General features: G+C 52.3%; 1 long non-coding RNA gene across 1 annotated transcript; it reads right to left on the bottom strand.

Moving 5' to 3' along the window:
* Nucleotides 1-11,206: 11,206 nt before the first annotated feature.
* On the bottom strand, nt 11,207-14,676 carry LOC141408378 (uncharacterized). The gene is made up of 2 exons (XR_012422684.1): nt 14,512-14,676; nt 11,207-13,044 (listed from the first exon to the last, which is right to left on the bottom strand). It is a non-coding gene; the product is annotated as an uncharacterized lncRNA (long non-coding RNA).
* Nucleotides 14,677-15,975: the final 1,299 nt, after the last annotated feature.

Raw genomic sequence — 15,975 nt, 5'->3', positions numbered from 1 at the left:
GTGATGGGTGCACGCCTGTAATCCCAGCTACTCAGAGGCGGAGGCAGGAGAATCCCTTGAACCCGGGAGGTGGAGGTTGCAGTGAGCTGAGAATGAGCCACTGCACTCTAGATTGGGTGACAGAGCAAGACCCTGTCTTCAAAAAAATAAAACAAATTTTTAAAAGAGAGAGAATTGACATGTATGTGCACGCACATGCGCTTCAGTGCATGCATAAACATGACAGGTGGGTCACAGGAACACATATGGGCTGGCTTTGACATTTGCCATTAAAAACATGATCCTGATAAACAACCCAACAAAAGCAAACTGGCAAAAGAATCCATCAGACACCTCACAAAGGAAGATACTGTATACAGAAGGCCAAAATCAGCATGCGAAAAGCGTTCCACTTTATTAATCGTCAGGGAAATACAAATGAAACCCACAATCATAAGCCACTTGGGCCCCCCGGGACAGTGAAAATGACAGCCTGGTGCAGCAACGTCACGTGCTGGTGAGGAGTGGGGCAGCCGAGGCTCTTGCACGCTGCCATTGGGAGTGCAAGATGGTGGAGCTGCTGTGAAACACCAGTTTGGCGGCTTCTTCTAAAATTAAGAATTTTGGGTAAATTATGTTTTACCCAAGACAAATGAAAGCGTATGTCCACACAAAGAGTTGAACATGAATCTTCATGGCAGCTTTACTCCCAAACATCAAAAACCGGAAGCAAGCCAAGCGTACACAAACAGATGAATGGATAAACAAAGGCAGCATCAGGCAGGCCACAATGTGGTTGGCGCATGGACCCATGGGAGTGTTAGAGGAGCCCCTGCTTACCAGGCCCCTGGTTTAACAAAACAGCACTAGAGTGAGTGCACTGGGCGCAGTGGCTGACGCCTGTAACCCCAGCACGTTGGGAGGCCGAGGCAGGAGGACTGCTTGAGTCCAGGAGTTTGAGACCAGTCCTGACAACATAATCTCTATGCACACACAAAAATTAGCCAGGCATGGTGGCACGCACCTGTAGTCCCAGCTACTTGAGGGGCTGAGGTGGGAGGATCACTTGAGCCTGGACGCTGTGTGCCACTGCAGTCAAAACTGGGCAACACAGCAAGACCTTGACTAAAAAAAAAAAAAACTCAAAAAACAAAAAAACAACTGTGGTACATCCCTACAGTACTATTCAGCAAGACCACATAAACATAAAACAAGAAAGACAGAATGACCGGTACATCCATCAACATGGATTCATCTCAAAAACATGATGCTGAGCAACGCCCCCCACAAAAAAAAAATAAATAATAAACAGACACAGAAGAGTACAAATTGTATAATTCCGTTTCTATGACCTTCTATAATGACAAAAGAGCAGGTTTGTGGTTGCCAATAATTCCAGGGGAGAATTCACTGCAAAGGGGCACAAGAAACAGGATGAAAATGTTCTGGGCCAGGCCGGGCGTGGTGGCTCACGCCTGTAATCCCAGCACTTTGGCAGGCTGAGTGGGCGGATCACAAGGTCAGGAGATTGAGACCATCCTGGCTAACATGGTGAAACCCCGTCTCTACTAAAAATATGAAAACAAAATTAGCCAGGTGTGTTGGCAGGAGCCTGTAGTCCCAGCTACTTGGGAGGCTGAGGCAGGAGAATGTCATGAACCCGGGAGGCGGAACTTGCAGTGAGCTGAGATCGCGCCACTGCACTCCAGCCTGTACGACAGTGAGACTCCGTCTCAAAAAATACAAATAAAAATAAAAAAAGGAAAATGTTCTGGGCCGTGAATACGGTGGCAGTGTCACAGCTGTGGATAGCTGTCAACACTCACTGAACTGTCCACTCTAATTGAATGTAGCCTCTTGAGCATGATTTATATCTTCATAACGCTGGTTTTCTAAGCATGATAGCTGAAAGGATGGTGCCAGCCTCCACTCCCTTTCCCAGTGGGAACCATAGCCTTTCCCAAGACGTGCTTATGGTTTCCCAGGGGGTGCTCCTGTGGCTGGAAAAGAGGTTCCCAATCCAGACCCCAAGAGAGAGTTCTTGGATCTTGTGTAGGAAAGAACTCAAGGTAAGTCACGGAGCACAGTGAAAGAAGCGAGTTTACTGGAAACGACTGTTACACAGTGGGGCATCCTCGGGAAGAGGGAGGAGGAATGCACTGTCCTTTGCTAGTGTCGCTGCTTATAAGAAATTCTAAGGAGCCAGTGGCTCACGCCTGTAATTCCAACACTTTGGGAGGCCAAGGTGGGCAGATCACCTGAGGTCAAGAGTTCGAGACCAGCCTGACCAACATGGTGAAACCCCCTCTCTACTAAAATAAAAAATAAAATAAAAAAATTAGCCAGGCATTGTGGCGCATCCCTGTAATCCCAGCTACTTGTGAGGCTGAGGCAGGAGAATCGCTCGAACCCGCGAGGTGGAGGTAAGAAACTCTAAGGAGTGGTAATGAAACTTGTAATGTGCAGATGTGCTCACTAAAGGTGGGGCTATTGGTGTTACTGACGACCATTATTATTATTTTTGAGACAGAGTCTTGCTCCATCGCCCAGGCTGGAGTTCAGTGACGCGATCTCGGGTCACTGCAAGCTCCGCCTCCTGGGTTCACACCATTCTCCTGCCTCAGCCTCCCCAGTAGCTGGGACTACAGGCGCCCGCCACCACGCCCAGCTAATTTTTTGTATTTTTAGTAGAGACAGGGTTTCACTGTGTTAGCCAGGATGGTCTCAATCTCCTGACCTTGTGATCTGCCCACCTACGCCTCCCAAAGTGCTGGGACTACAGGCATGAGCCACCGCGCCCGGCCTTGACGACCATTATTAATCCTTCAACCTAAGCTTGCTCATCAATGTGATCTTGAAGTAAAGAGGGCTGTATTCTCCAGACACGTGGGCATTCTGCAGGTGTGGTGGGAGATGATATTTTGTTGTTTTAATTGGTGGTTGGCTTAGAATGTGGCTATTTTCAGACCTTGAATATTCTTGTGAGTGCCTAGCTACCCACTTCAAGATGGAGTCACTCTAGTCATGTTTTATTAAACCAGGGGCCTGGTAAGCAGGGGTTCCTCTAATATCCCCATGGGCCCATGAGCCACCCTCATTGTCACCTCCTGATGCTGCCTTTGGGGAAGGCCACAGAGAAGGCTCCAAGCCCAACGAGGGGAGTCCGCTGCAGATTTCAGACCTGGCCGTATCACTGTCTCTGCTTCCCCCATGGTTTTGGCTTCAGTCTCTCCTGCTGCTGAGAGACTCTCGCCATGTCTGCTAGACCTATGGCCCTGGCAGGCCCAGGGACATCTAGCAGCCTGGGAAGGAAGAGGCTGTGACTCCTGCCAGCCCCAGCAGAAGTCCTGGGAGAGTCCCTGTGGGTGTGGCTACGTCCCATGCCCACCCTTCAGCCACACTGTGTCCTGAGGAATGCAGAATTAGGACTGACCCACTTGGGCCACTGGTGGGAGACAGGAGTGGTCAGAACTCAGTTCCCTTTTTCCCATGAGGCCTTTCGGCCCTCAGATGAATTCGAAGATAGAAACATACATGTGAACAGAAGAGCTCCATGCAACTTCCCTGCAGCCTCCAAACCCCAAGGACCCGTGGGGAAGGAAGGAGAGCTCCAGGCGCTTCCCAGCCAAGAGCGCCAGCCTTGTGTGCGGGTCTGTGTATAACGTCTTCTCAGGTCTCCGTGGACATGAAGGGAAGTGTACACAAATAAACAGGAGGAGGCCCCTGTCGTAGGCAGAATTCCAAGATAATCTCATGATCTTGGACCCTGAGTAAGCCCCTCCACTTGAGCATGGGCGGGACCTGTGCCTGGCTTCTAGCCAACAAGATATGCCACAGGGATGTCACCCGGTGGCCACACTGCTTAGCTGGAACGTGTCTCCTGTGGCCTGGAAGAAGTGAGCTGAGGTTATACTGCCCACGGAGAGGGCCACGTGGCAGACCTAGGAGTGGCCTCCAGCCCATAGCCACAGGGAAAGGGCAGATTCCTCCCAGGAGAGCTTCCAGATGAGAACACAGGCAGCGAATGGATCCACAGCTGGCTATGAGGCTTCCAGCGGAAGGCTGTAGGCCAGACCTAGGCTCCTGCCCCACAGAAGCTGTGAGATGAGAAATGGGTGTTGTTTTAAGCCACTGAGTTTTTCACAATTTGTTACACAGCGTAGAAAACCAGTGTACCTCCATTTTTCCTTGTGGAACAGCTGCCATAGGCCCAAACTGGCCCCCAGCCCCAGTGTGGTGTCTGCTCAGCCCCTCGCCACGGTCCACTTCAGAAATAGCATCCTAAAATGCAAAGGGAGTGCCTCGGTTCCCTAGCTAAAGCCCACGGGTGCCTCCTCTTGGTTCTCTGAATAAAATGCAAACTCTTTAGCAAGGCCATAGGAATGGGCCTTTGCCCTACCTGCTGTCTGTGTAGGGCTGGGGTGGGAGAGGTCAACTCCCCCCATGTCCCTCATGCTGCAGGCCCTCCTGATCCACTCATTTTTCCTCTGGATCTCTGTTCCCTCCTCCCCTCCAACACACATGCAGACACATCCCTTTTCCCCTCCCTTTCCCCTTCCTCCTTCATGCTCAGCTCAAATGTGGCCAGGAGGCAGGGCTCCCGCCCTAGAGGCTGGATGAGGTGTCCATCTGCCTCAGGCTCCCTCCCCGTGCAGTTCCTCTGGCCTGGCCCCATTGCCTGGTCCCATGACTGCTACCCTCAGATAGTATACTGGGGGCGGGGCAGCAGAACCTCAGGTGTCCCAGGAGCAGCTCAGTCCGGGCTCTCAGTGAGGGTCTGTGGAAATGAAATTGTGAAAAGTGTAGGGGTACAGGTCATTTCACCCGTTCCTGCCCTCTGAGTGAGGAGCGGGAGTGAAACATGAGCAGGGCAGTGTTGGGAACAGATGCTCCCCAGCCCCCTGGTCTGGACCACCTGGGAACCTGGAACTCAGCTGCCGTTTGCTGGAATGCAGGGAGGTGGGTTGATGCCCACATGGGCTGTTTTATCTGTGCTTGCCACCCCCTTGCCAGCATACTGACAACATTCTCTTATTCCAGAGAGGGAACCGAGGCTGGGGCCTGCCTCACACACGCACTCACTGCTGAGACAGTCGGCCTGGGTGTGGCCCTCTGCAGGGGAAGTGGTGGCTCCGCCCACCCTGAGGGCCAGGGAGGGCTTTTCCTCAGGGCGGGAGTTTCTTGCTCCCTGGATACTAGACAAAGCCCTCAGTGAGCTCCCGTGAAACAGGGGGCGCCTGGCAGTCCCTTTCCACCTGTCTCCACCCGGAGGAAAGCGCGGGGCCTGAGACGCCCTCGTCCCCTCCCTTCCTGCCCCTCCGCTGGAGCTTTGTAAGCTGGAGCCAGGAAGCCGGAGCCTGGGGAACTTGAAAGGTCTGCAGCCGCTGCTCTGACACCCTGAACGGGAAACTGCGTGTGTCCAAAAGCCTTGTTGTCGAACAGTGGACAGTCTGCTCTCCCACTGAGACTGTCCACCCCAGGGTTCCCACGGTACCTCACCTGCCCCTGTCCCCGCCAAGCTTTCCAGGGTCCCCCCATGCTGGGGTGACAGAGGCAGCCCCCCAAGAATGAGGTACCCAGCTGTCCCGTCCTCCTATAAGCATAAAACAATCCCCACTCTCGCCACACACACACACAAGCTGTTTCTGCTTTTGGCCCAGTCAAGCCAAAATCTCCCCTGCTCCGGGTGGGGATTGTTGACTGACTGTAAGTGCCACATTTATGGAGCATAATCTCTAATTCTTGAAACAACTCAGCCAGGAGTGTATTATTATTATCCCCATTTATCTTTTTCATCCGTTTCTCCTAACCTTGGAATTATTACTCCCGTTTTATAGTTGAGGAAACTGAGGCTTCACAATGTTGGGTGGCTCCTGGAGAGCTCGTAAAGCCAATGAGCTAGGGCTGCAAGTGCGGGCTGGGCGATGACTCCCAGGACACAAAAAGCCAGGCGCAGGGGAATAGGCTTGTCACGGAATACACTCGTGAGCAGAAAACATTCCAAACCCAAACCAGAGCGAGTGCGTGTGCATGTGTGTGTACTTTACACACCCAAGAAAGCCCAGCTCTGATCGCCTGCCTTAGGAGGTAGGAGGTGTCGAGGGACTGAGCGTGCGTGTCCCCCTAGGCGCATACGTTGACCCCTCATGGTATTAGGAGGTGGGGCCTTTGGGAGGTAATTAGGTTGTGCCCGGGGAGCCCTCATCATGGAATCAGTGCCCTTACCAGAGGCCAGAGGGCCGGTGCCTTCCCTGTGTCACGTGAGGACATGATGCGAAGGCAGCCATCTGCAAGCCGGAGGACAGCCCCTGCCTGAATCCGAACACGCTGGCGCCTAATCTTGGATTTCCAGCCTCCGGAACTGTGAGAAATCAATGTCGGTTGTTGAGAAGCACCCAGTTTATGGTGTTTTGAGACAGCCGACTGGACTAAGGCAGAATGAAAGAGGGGAGGACTCACTTGTTTCTTCACAGGATTAAAGAGGTGGGCTGGTAGATGGAAAGAAGAAGGGGGAGGAGGGAAAAGGGGGAGGGGGAGATGGACAGGGCAAAGGATAAGAGAAAAATGGACTTTCTTTTTATGTACTTTTCTGTATTTCTGTTTTCTGTAATAAGGATGAGCTGCTTTTACAATAATAATATTATAATTTATTTAAAGCAGTACATAAAAATATTAAACAAATCTTCCACTGTGCAGTCACAAAAGCATTACTTAAAGATCTAAATAGGGAGGCCAGGCACAGTGGCTCATGCCTGTAATCCCGGCACTTTGGGAGGCCAAGGGTGCAGATCACCAGAGGTCAGGAGTTTGAGACCAGCCAGCCAATATGGTGAAACCCCATCTCTACTAAAAATACAAAAATTAGCCAGGCATGGTGGTGCACACCTGTAATCCCAGCTGCTCAGGAGGCTGAAGCAGGAGAATCGCTTGAATATGAGAGGCAGAAGTTGCAGTGAGCTGAGATGGTGCCATTGTACTCCAGCCTGAGTGACAGAGTGAGACTCTGTCTCAAAAAAAAAAAAAAAAAGATCTAAATAGGGGATTCCCTCCTCCCCCCACCATAGTCCAACACATGACAATGCGGGCCACACACTCACTGGGAGGGCAAGGCTTGGGGCACGGGTGGCACGGGCAGCGGGCAGACCAGGCTTCACCTGGGCCAGCTGTGTGGGCAAGACTTGGGCAAGCCCTTTAGCCTCCCCCGACACTCGACCCCCTCTGTAAAACAGGCTGAGGATACCTACAGCGTCTGTGTGAAAATTCAATGAGGGACTGCGTCTGTGTGTATACAACAGTGTCTGGCACACCGTGTTTGATAAATAGTGGCTAATATGACTAACTGTGTGTTCACTTTATGTGAATATTCTTAGTGTTGCTCCTGGTCCTAATACTAAGAATGATAAATTAGGAGCATTTTGTTAATCAAGCCCCAAGCTTTGTTAGCCTTCACAAGCAAATTGATCCTTTACATACTTTTTAAGCCCTAAATTTCCAAATGATGTTTATCACCTTGCTGCCCCTCCCCCCAGCTCTTGTTTTGTTTATTTATTTATTTATTTATTTTGAGATGGAATCTCGCTCTATCGCCCAGGGTGGAGTGCAGTGGCACAATCTTGGCTCACTGAAACCTCTGCCTCCCAGGTTCAAGTGATTCCTGTGCCTCGGCTAGGATTACAGGTGCCTGCCACCACGCCAAGCTAATTTTTGTATTTTTAGTAGAGATGGGGTTTCACCATGTTGGCCAGGCTGGTCTCGAACTCCTGACCTCAAGTGATCTGCCTGCCTCGGCCTCCCAAAGTGCTGGGATTACAGCCATGAGCCACCACGCCCAGCCCCGCCCCACTCTTGTATTTTAACGAGAAGTTGGCAGGTGTTCCACCGGAGGGGGCTCACCCAGGTGCCAGAGATAGCACAAGGCCTGGGTTTGTGCAGGCACAGGCTGCAGACTGGCCACAGGGCTCTCCTATCCTAGGCCCCTAGGCACCCCCGAAGGTTAGCCTGCCATCAATGACCCAGTGAATTGGGTTTTGGAGCTCACTTTTGAGGAGCTGTTTATACTCGGTGAGATAGGAGCAGCCTGACACACGCCCAGAACCTCCTGCCCTTGACCCCACACTGCCCTCCCCACTCTCTCCACCCTCTCCACACTGTGCTGCTCCCGCTGCCCACTCCTCAGAGACTCACCCCCGGCTGCCTTTTTGTATCTGGCCAGATGCATTAGAGGCCCACCCTTCAGGGTGCACCCTTCTACCCCCTACGCCATGTGCTGACCCCAAAATCCTGGGGTTCAGAGCCAGACAGTGGTGAAGACACGCTCTCAATCTAGATATGTGCAGCCCCAGAGCTCTTCCCATACCCCCGCATGCGCGTGGATAGCATGCCTGGGACAGATGCCAGCCCCCAGCCCCACGGTGTGAGGCTCCCTCAGAATACCTGGGTCCTGGGGAGACCTCAGCCACCATTGCCTGTGGGACTGGCCAGGCTCCTCACCCTCTCTTAAGCCTGCACTCACCTACAGATAATGATCCCTGCTGGGCGACCATGAGAGGATGGCAAAAGAGAAAGTGCCCGGTAAATGTGTGTGTAAAAGATTGGCATAGCAGCCCCGTGTGTGCCAGGCTCCTAACCCAGGCAGCCTTAGACAGGGGATGCCAGGCTCTGAGAGTAGATGAAACCAGGGTTCAGAGATTTCACCTGGGAGCAGGGTCAAGCTGCCTTCTGGTGCCCCCTGGTTGATGCCCGGGTCAGAGACACCCCACCTTCCCCCTTGAAAGCATTTCTCCCAGAGAAATGCTTCCCCAGCCCCAGTGGTCAGGCTACCCTGCAGCCACTGTAGCCTCTCAGGCCTCCTCCTTTTTACTTTTTAAAAAAAATTGTATGATTTTTAAATTTTTTGTAGAGATAGGGTCTTGCTATACTGTCCAGGCTGCTCTTGAACTCCTGGGCTCAAGTGATCCTTCAGCCTTGGCCTCCCAAAGTGCTGGGATTACAAGCGTAAGTCACCACGCCCAGCCCCAGGCCTCCTCTTGAGTCAAGAGGCTGAGGCCTCCAGGTGCCAGCAGGGCCGGAGACCTCAGGAAGCCCCTGGTAAAGGAGCTCCCAGGGCAAACAAGGTGACCAGCGTGCAGCACGCAGGCAGGGAGTGGGGCTGTGGGGCAGCCCCCAGGGAAGCTGCACAGAGGAGCTGTTTCCCGCTGCCCCTTCCCAATGCCAGAGCCCGGCAGGGCCAACATTACTACTGCCTGTGGGCAGGACGAGGTGAGGGGCACTTCCTGAGGAAGAGTGGCTTAGAGGCCCTTCCCCGGACCCTGGGCCAGTCTTCGGGGCTGCCATCTCACAGACCCTTGATGTGGGGGCATGAGCTTCAGCGTGGCTCCCTGGCAGGCTCCACATGCTCAGTGAGCTGATCTATGCGCTGAAAGGGAGACAGCAAGCCGGGCCTGAGCCCTAGCTTGAGGACTTCTGGGGCATGGCTTGGGGCAGATAACACAGGTAACTTTGGCAAGAAGTAAAGAGGGACTTCCTGGACATGGGGGCTGTTGCTCTGTACTAGAATGGGCTGCCAGGTGATGTGTTCCAGTCGGGTGGCACTAATTCTCAAGGAGAATCGCTGTCTCAAAACACAAACACGCCGGACTCGGCGGCTCATGCCTGTAGTCCCAGCATTTTGGGAGGCCGAGGCAGGCGGATCACCTGAGGTTGGGAGTTCAAGATCAGCCTGACCAACATGGTGAAACTCCGTGTCTACTAAAAATACAAAATAAGCTGGGTGTGGTGGCGCATGCCTGTAATCCCAGCTACTCGGTAGGCTGAGGCAGAAGAAAAGCTTGAACCCAGGAGGTGGAGGTTGTGGTGAGCTGAGATCGTGCCACTGCACTCCAGCCTGGGCAACAAGAGCAAAACTCCGTCTCAAAAACAAACAAACAAAAATTGCAAAAATAGTACAGAGTCCCATGTGCCCTCCACCCAGTTCCTCCTAATGTTGACGTCTTGCATAACCACGGTACATTTGTCAAAACTATGAAATTAGCATTGATTCAATACTATCACCAACTGCAGACTTCCTCTGGATTTCACCAGTTTTCCACTAATGCACTTTTACTATTTCCAGATCCAGTCCAGGGCGACCAGGGTGCATCTAGCCATCGTGCCTCCTCCGACGTGAGATGGTTTCTCAGTTCTTTCTCGGTTTTCATGACCTTGACCCTTTTCAAAAGCACCGACGAGGCATTTTGTGGGTGTTCCTCCACTTGGGTTTGTCGGATGTATTTTTCATGATTAGACTGGAGTTCTGCACTTTTGGAAAGAATAACATGGCGAAGAAGGGCCCTTCCCATCACGTCATATCAGGAGTAGGTAATTTCAACACAATTTATCACTGGTGACATTAACCTTTGTTTCTTGATCAAAATGATGACTGCAAGGTTTCTCCACTGCAAAGCTGCTATTTCCCTTTCCATACTTTATTTGTTAGAAACGTATCACTAAGTCCAGCCCACACTCATGGAGAGGAAAATTAAGCTCCATTTCCTGGAGGGGAGTTATCTCCGTATATTATTTGCAATTCTTCTGTACAGAGCTGTACCTTCGCTTCCATTTGCTTATTTACAATGCATTTTCATTACCTCCTGTCCCCTCCCTCCAAGCTGAGTGGCTAGGTGAGCTTCTCCCCTGGGGCGTGTGCTAAGGGAGAGCTCCATCCCTGTGCTTTCTCCTTGCATTTCGTGAACTATACCACAATCATTACTTTCCTTGTGAGCTTCCTTACCATGGGACAGTTTTTAAAAAGTCATTTATTGAGCAGTCATTGGCAGGCACCTTTGTCAAGTATTTTTATGAGCATGATCTCATTTAACTCCCGTGACATCCTGTGGTTATAGTTTCCATCCCCATTTTACAGATGAGAAAACAGGCTCAGAGAGGTTAAGCTACTGGCCCACGGTCACACAGGAACTGTCACACCCATCTCTTCCCAGTGTCCAGTCCAGTGGCTGGCAGCATATCCAGCTTCAACAGGAACTTGCTTACTGAAGAGCAGCCCACATGTGAAAGGGCATAAAAAAGCAAAACGGCAAAATCCCAGGTGGTTGTCCATCACTGCCTCTGGGAGTTGAGCCTATAGTAGGAGTTCGGTGAGTTCAGTCCAGGGTCTCGCCCCCTCCTGCCATGGCCCAGCACCATCAAGCAGAAAGAGGGGTCCTTCTTGTGGTGGAGTGAAGGCTCCCACTTTTTCTTTTTTAAGATGTAATCTCACTCCATTGTCCAGGCTGGAGTGCGGTGGCGTGATCTCGGCTCACTGCAGCCTCCACCTCCTGGGTTCAAATGATTCTCCCACCTCAGCCTCCCAAGTAGCTGGGATTACAAGCACCCACTACCACACCCAGTTAGTTTTACCCAGGTTTTCAAGTTCCCACACAGCAGTGGTAAACCGGGGAGAGCGCAGCTAGGGTTAGTGAAAGGAATGACGATTCCGTCCAAACTGCAAGCGCCAGATGATTGCAGACGGGGGACTGCGCCTCTCTCAGCTCCCCATGCCATGCAGAGTGGCCCAGAGTGACCCAAGGGGACCCAGCATGGATCTATGAGTGACACTGAGCCAGGAAGATGTCTAGGGAGGGGCTGCAGACCAACCCGGGCACGAGGCCTCTTTCTAAGCCCACCCTGGTTAAATGCTTTGCCAGTTTCTCGGTGAGGAGCAGCCTCAGCCTGCACTGGGCCCACTCGGCAGAGGTTTCCACGGTCTTTGGAGTTGGAGCCCCCAGTTTAGGGCAGAGACAAGTATAAACTGACCAAGCACTAGAAGAGATGCCCACATAAGGACTCCTGGGAGGGGTATGGACTGCAGCCTGGGTGGCGGCTCCTGGGCAGAGGTGGAGCTGCTGTGGCTATGGAACAGGCCAGCAGGAGGAGCCAGTGGTGATGAGTGCCCTGGTGCCAGGAAAGTCCCTGGCAGAGGGCCTGGCCTGCCTGGGGGAGGCTGGTGACTCCTGGTTCCATTGTGGTCAGCTCTGAGCCAGAGGCTGGCCTGCCTCAGATAGCGCATTTCCTTCAAGTGGTTAAAATTCGTTTTTGTGCTGAGTCAGGAGGCTAGCCGGTTTGGGCCTCCCCGCCCCCAACGCTGAGTGGCACCCAGTACCAGTCATCAGCCTGAGCAGAGAACTGGGTGAGTGCCCCCTGGCTCTGCCCAGGGGATAGGAATGACAGCAGCGTCCCAAGAGATTCCTGCTCGGTCCCTGCAGGGATCCACACCAAGTCGCCCTGTGAGATGTTTCTCCACTGGTCACTCTGCCAGTGCCTTGAGCTCCTGGCCTGGCTGGCCCTGCTGCTCCATCTGCGCTGGTGCCAGCACCACGCTGGGTCACTGGGGAAGTCGGGCTGGCAACACACCCAGATGCAAGCAGTTGGCTGAGCAGATGGGCTGGGTGGCCACGAAGACCCCTGGAAGCCTGCCCTCCCAGGCCAGTCGGCGGTTTGTGCTGTTGCCCAGTGACATGCTGGCCTCCTGAGGCTTTCTTCTGGGGCTGCTCCTGGGGCACTCTGTCCAAGAGATGGCAGGGTGGCACTGTAGTGTGGTTCGGGGCGGGACTCAGCGTGAGCCTGGAGGCAGGGCGTCTAGTCATTCCTCTGCCCACACTTTGAGTAACTGGGACAGGCTGCTTCTGTTCTGTGTCTCCATTTCCCTTTCTGTAAGACACAGAGATTGGACTAAATCAGTCATTCTAACCGCTGCGATTCCTGGACCAGTGGTGTCAACATCATCTGGGAACTTATTAGACATGCATATTTGGCAGGGCGCAGTGGTTCATGCTTGTAATTTCAGCACTTTGGGAAGCCGAGGCCGGCGAATCACCTGAGGTCAGGAGTTCGAGACCAGCCTGGCCAACATGGCGAAATCCCGTGTCTACTAAAAATACAAAACTTAGCCAGGCATGGTGATGGGTGCTTGTAATCTCAGCTATTCGGGAGGCTGAGGTGAGAAAATTGCTTGAGTCCAGGAGGTAGAGGCTGAAGTGAACTGAGATCATGCCATTGCATTCCAGCTTGGGTGACACACCAAGACTCCATCTGAAAAAAAAAAAAAGATGTTCAGATTCACAGACCCAACGGAGACCTGCTCAGTCAGCAGCCAGGGGGTAGGCCCGGAAATCTGTATTTTAACGTGCCTTCTGGGCTCAAGCTGGAGAATCACTGGCCTGGACAATGGCCTAAGTTTCTTCCTATGCTTATTTCAATTCGTTGGGCACCCACCACATAGGAGGGTCTTGTGCTAAGAGCTGGAGAATGCAGAGGTGGATGAGGTATGAAGCTTGTACCAAAAGGTCACCTCTGTTTCCTGGGTGGCTGCCTCCTATCTGTCCTTAACACCCAGCTCAAACGATGTCTTCTTTGTGCACTGTCCCAGACCAGCCCTCCCACCAGTTCCTCAGACACGAGTAGGCAGCTCCCACCTCTTCCCCCGACACCTGTGCCAGCACGGCTCTTGGTCTATAGGATATTTGTGAGTCTGTTTCCTGCTGAAGAGTAGGGATGGGAAGGGCCGAGGGTGGTTCCTGTTCCTCCACCATCCCACAGCCCTGAGCACCAAGGGGTCCCCGTCCCCGCCATAGACTGTAGTAGTCCAGCCTCTGCAAGGCCCCTGCCAAGTGCCCATGTCCTCAAAGAAGCTTTCAGGGCCCACTACACCCATAGCACCATTCTGGGGCTTTCCTTTGGCAAAAGTTGAAGTTTGGGCCATGTGGCCCCTCTACTCTGAGCCTAAAAACCTAAGCCAACTTGGTTCTCCCTCTTGGGAGGTTTGAAGATGTAACACACAGTGAGGTTGTAGCCCAGCCTGGAGACACAGAAAGAAGGCTGAGTGCAGCCACCGAGGCAGCCAGAGCCACGCAGCAGGTGTGTCCAGTGCGGGGAGGGGTATGGCAGCCACAGTAGGAACAAAGCACACTGGCGTCCTCACCCACCCCGGAGCGATCGGACTGAGCACCCCTTTTTGCGCCTGATGGGAGCTGCCCGCAGCCCCCTGACTCTGGGCCGGCTTACAAGGACTCAGCATGTGCTCTTAGCAGCCCCTTTTCCAGGGGCAGGCAGCTGGGAGAAAGCAGCACTGGACCCAAGCTGGAGGGATGGATCCTGGGCCCTCTGCTCACTGGCCAGCAATGACGGGCAAGTGGCTTCACCTCTTGTCCCTCAGTGGCTTCATCTATGAATGCGGCTGAAATCAGGGGATCAAAAGGCATGAAGAGCTAGCCCCTAGCATGATACTTGGCCTACTTTTGGTATTTAATAAACGTCTTCTGATCTGGTCCTCCTTTGTGCCTCAACCACATCAGACACAGCGTCATGATGATTTCTCCCCCGAGCAAAGTGGCTTTGTGTGAAGTTGCTAGGTCTGAGTTTCCTCACCTGTAAAATACACAGGTTGACCTGGATGATCTGTGCCTCAGCTACCCCCTACAGACCTCTCTGCTCACCATCGTGAGTGCCCCTAGCGGAGGGAGACAGGGGCCCGGGGTGTTCGGAGGAACAGACACTCACTTCCAGTCAGGCATTGAACACGTCAGTGGATTGGTGGATCTGTGATTCATTCATCCATCCATTCTGTCAACCATTTGTTAGGTCATTTGTCAACTAGACAGCCAGCCCAGTGGCCGGTCAGCTCACAGCATGTTCTGGTCCTTGTATGGCTTCCAGCCCAGTAAGCTCAACCAGAGAGAAAGAGAACAGAAGAATGAGAATAAGCAAACTCCAACTGCCCACAACACCACACTGAGTGAAAGAAGCCAGACCCTAAACTGAACATATTATATGATTTTCTTTGTATTATAAAAGTGTCACACCCACACAAAAAGTGTCAATACATGCAAAACCAACCCACGGTGTCAGAAGCCATGATAAGGATTATCCTATGCAGGGGATCGGGGAAAGCGTAAGTAGTGGCTGGAAGGCAGCTCAGGGGCTTTTGGGACTCTGGTAATATTCTGTTTCTAAATCTGGGTGTTGGTGACACAGTGTGTTTGCCTAGTGAAAATTTATTGAATTGTACATGTAAGTTTTTGCACTTTCCTATATCTATGCTATGCTACACTTCAATAAACATTTACAAAAAAAAAAAAAAAAAAAGAAAGAAAAGCAAGAAAAAACAAGGAAATGCACAGAGCAGTTAACTCAGCAATTCTGGTTCTAGGAGCTGCCTATCCTGTAGCGATCCTTCCACGTGGGCAAATGATGGAGGGGCATGATGTTCCTGGAAAACTGGAAACCACCCGTCTTTGTTATTCAACCAGAATGTTAAATAAATAACACATCACATTCCATATGATAGAATATTACTTAACCATTACAAAGTAAGAGGTTGATCGTTATGTACCAATGGCAATAAGCCCTAAGGCTGCAAAGTCAGCGAGCGAGTCCAGGAGGTACAGAGCACTACCCTCTGTAGCAGCATGCGTGCACAGCCACAGGCTCTCTCTGGAAGGACACAGGAGAAAGTGGTGGCATTCTGACCTGCAGGCTCACACTCTCCCCTGAGGTCTGCAGGCCACATCCAGTCTGCCTGCCAGACCATGCTCTTCCCGAGGGCCTACGGAGCCAGGTGCCAGTGGTCTTAGTGAAGTCTCCAAGTGAATGATTCGCAATAGTCTGTAGTTTACAAATTGCCATCCCTCTGACTGTGGGCAGGGCCAGAATTAGGGGTTTGGCAACGACCACAGCCTGTCTGTCCATCTGGAAGATGGGCTAGATGTGGGCAGAACAGGGGCTCATGGCTGAAGAGGTCACAGTTCCCACAAACGCTTGCTGTCCAAGGAGCAGAAACAGAGCCTGGGACAAGAGAAGCCAGAGTGCCAGGTCAGGGAGAGCTGCTGCCGCCTTCCGTCCTGCAGGAAAGAAGACTTGGCAAGGTCACACCAGCAAAACAAGGATTTGTATCCAGGTCTGACTCCAAAGCCCAGGCACACTGCCTTCTGCTGAAGCATCAGCTATTTGGGGGTATCAGGGAGG

The sequence above is a fragment of the Macaca fascicularis genome, chromosome 13, assembly GCF_037993035.2.
Source record: "Macaca fascicularis isolate 582-1 chromosome 13, T2T-MFA8v1.1".
NCBI classification, from domain to species: domain Eukaryota; kingdom Metazoa; phylum Chordata; class Mammalia; order Primates; family Cercopithecidae; genus Macaca; species Macaca fascicularis.
The sequence above is the reverse complement of the archived record's forward strand: the minus strand, read 5'-3'. Positions and strand labels throughout refer to the sequence as shown.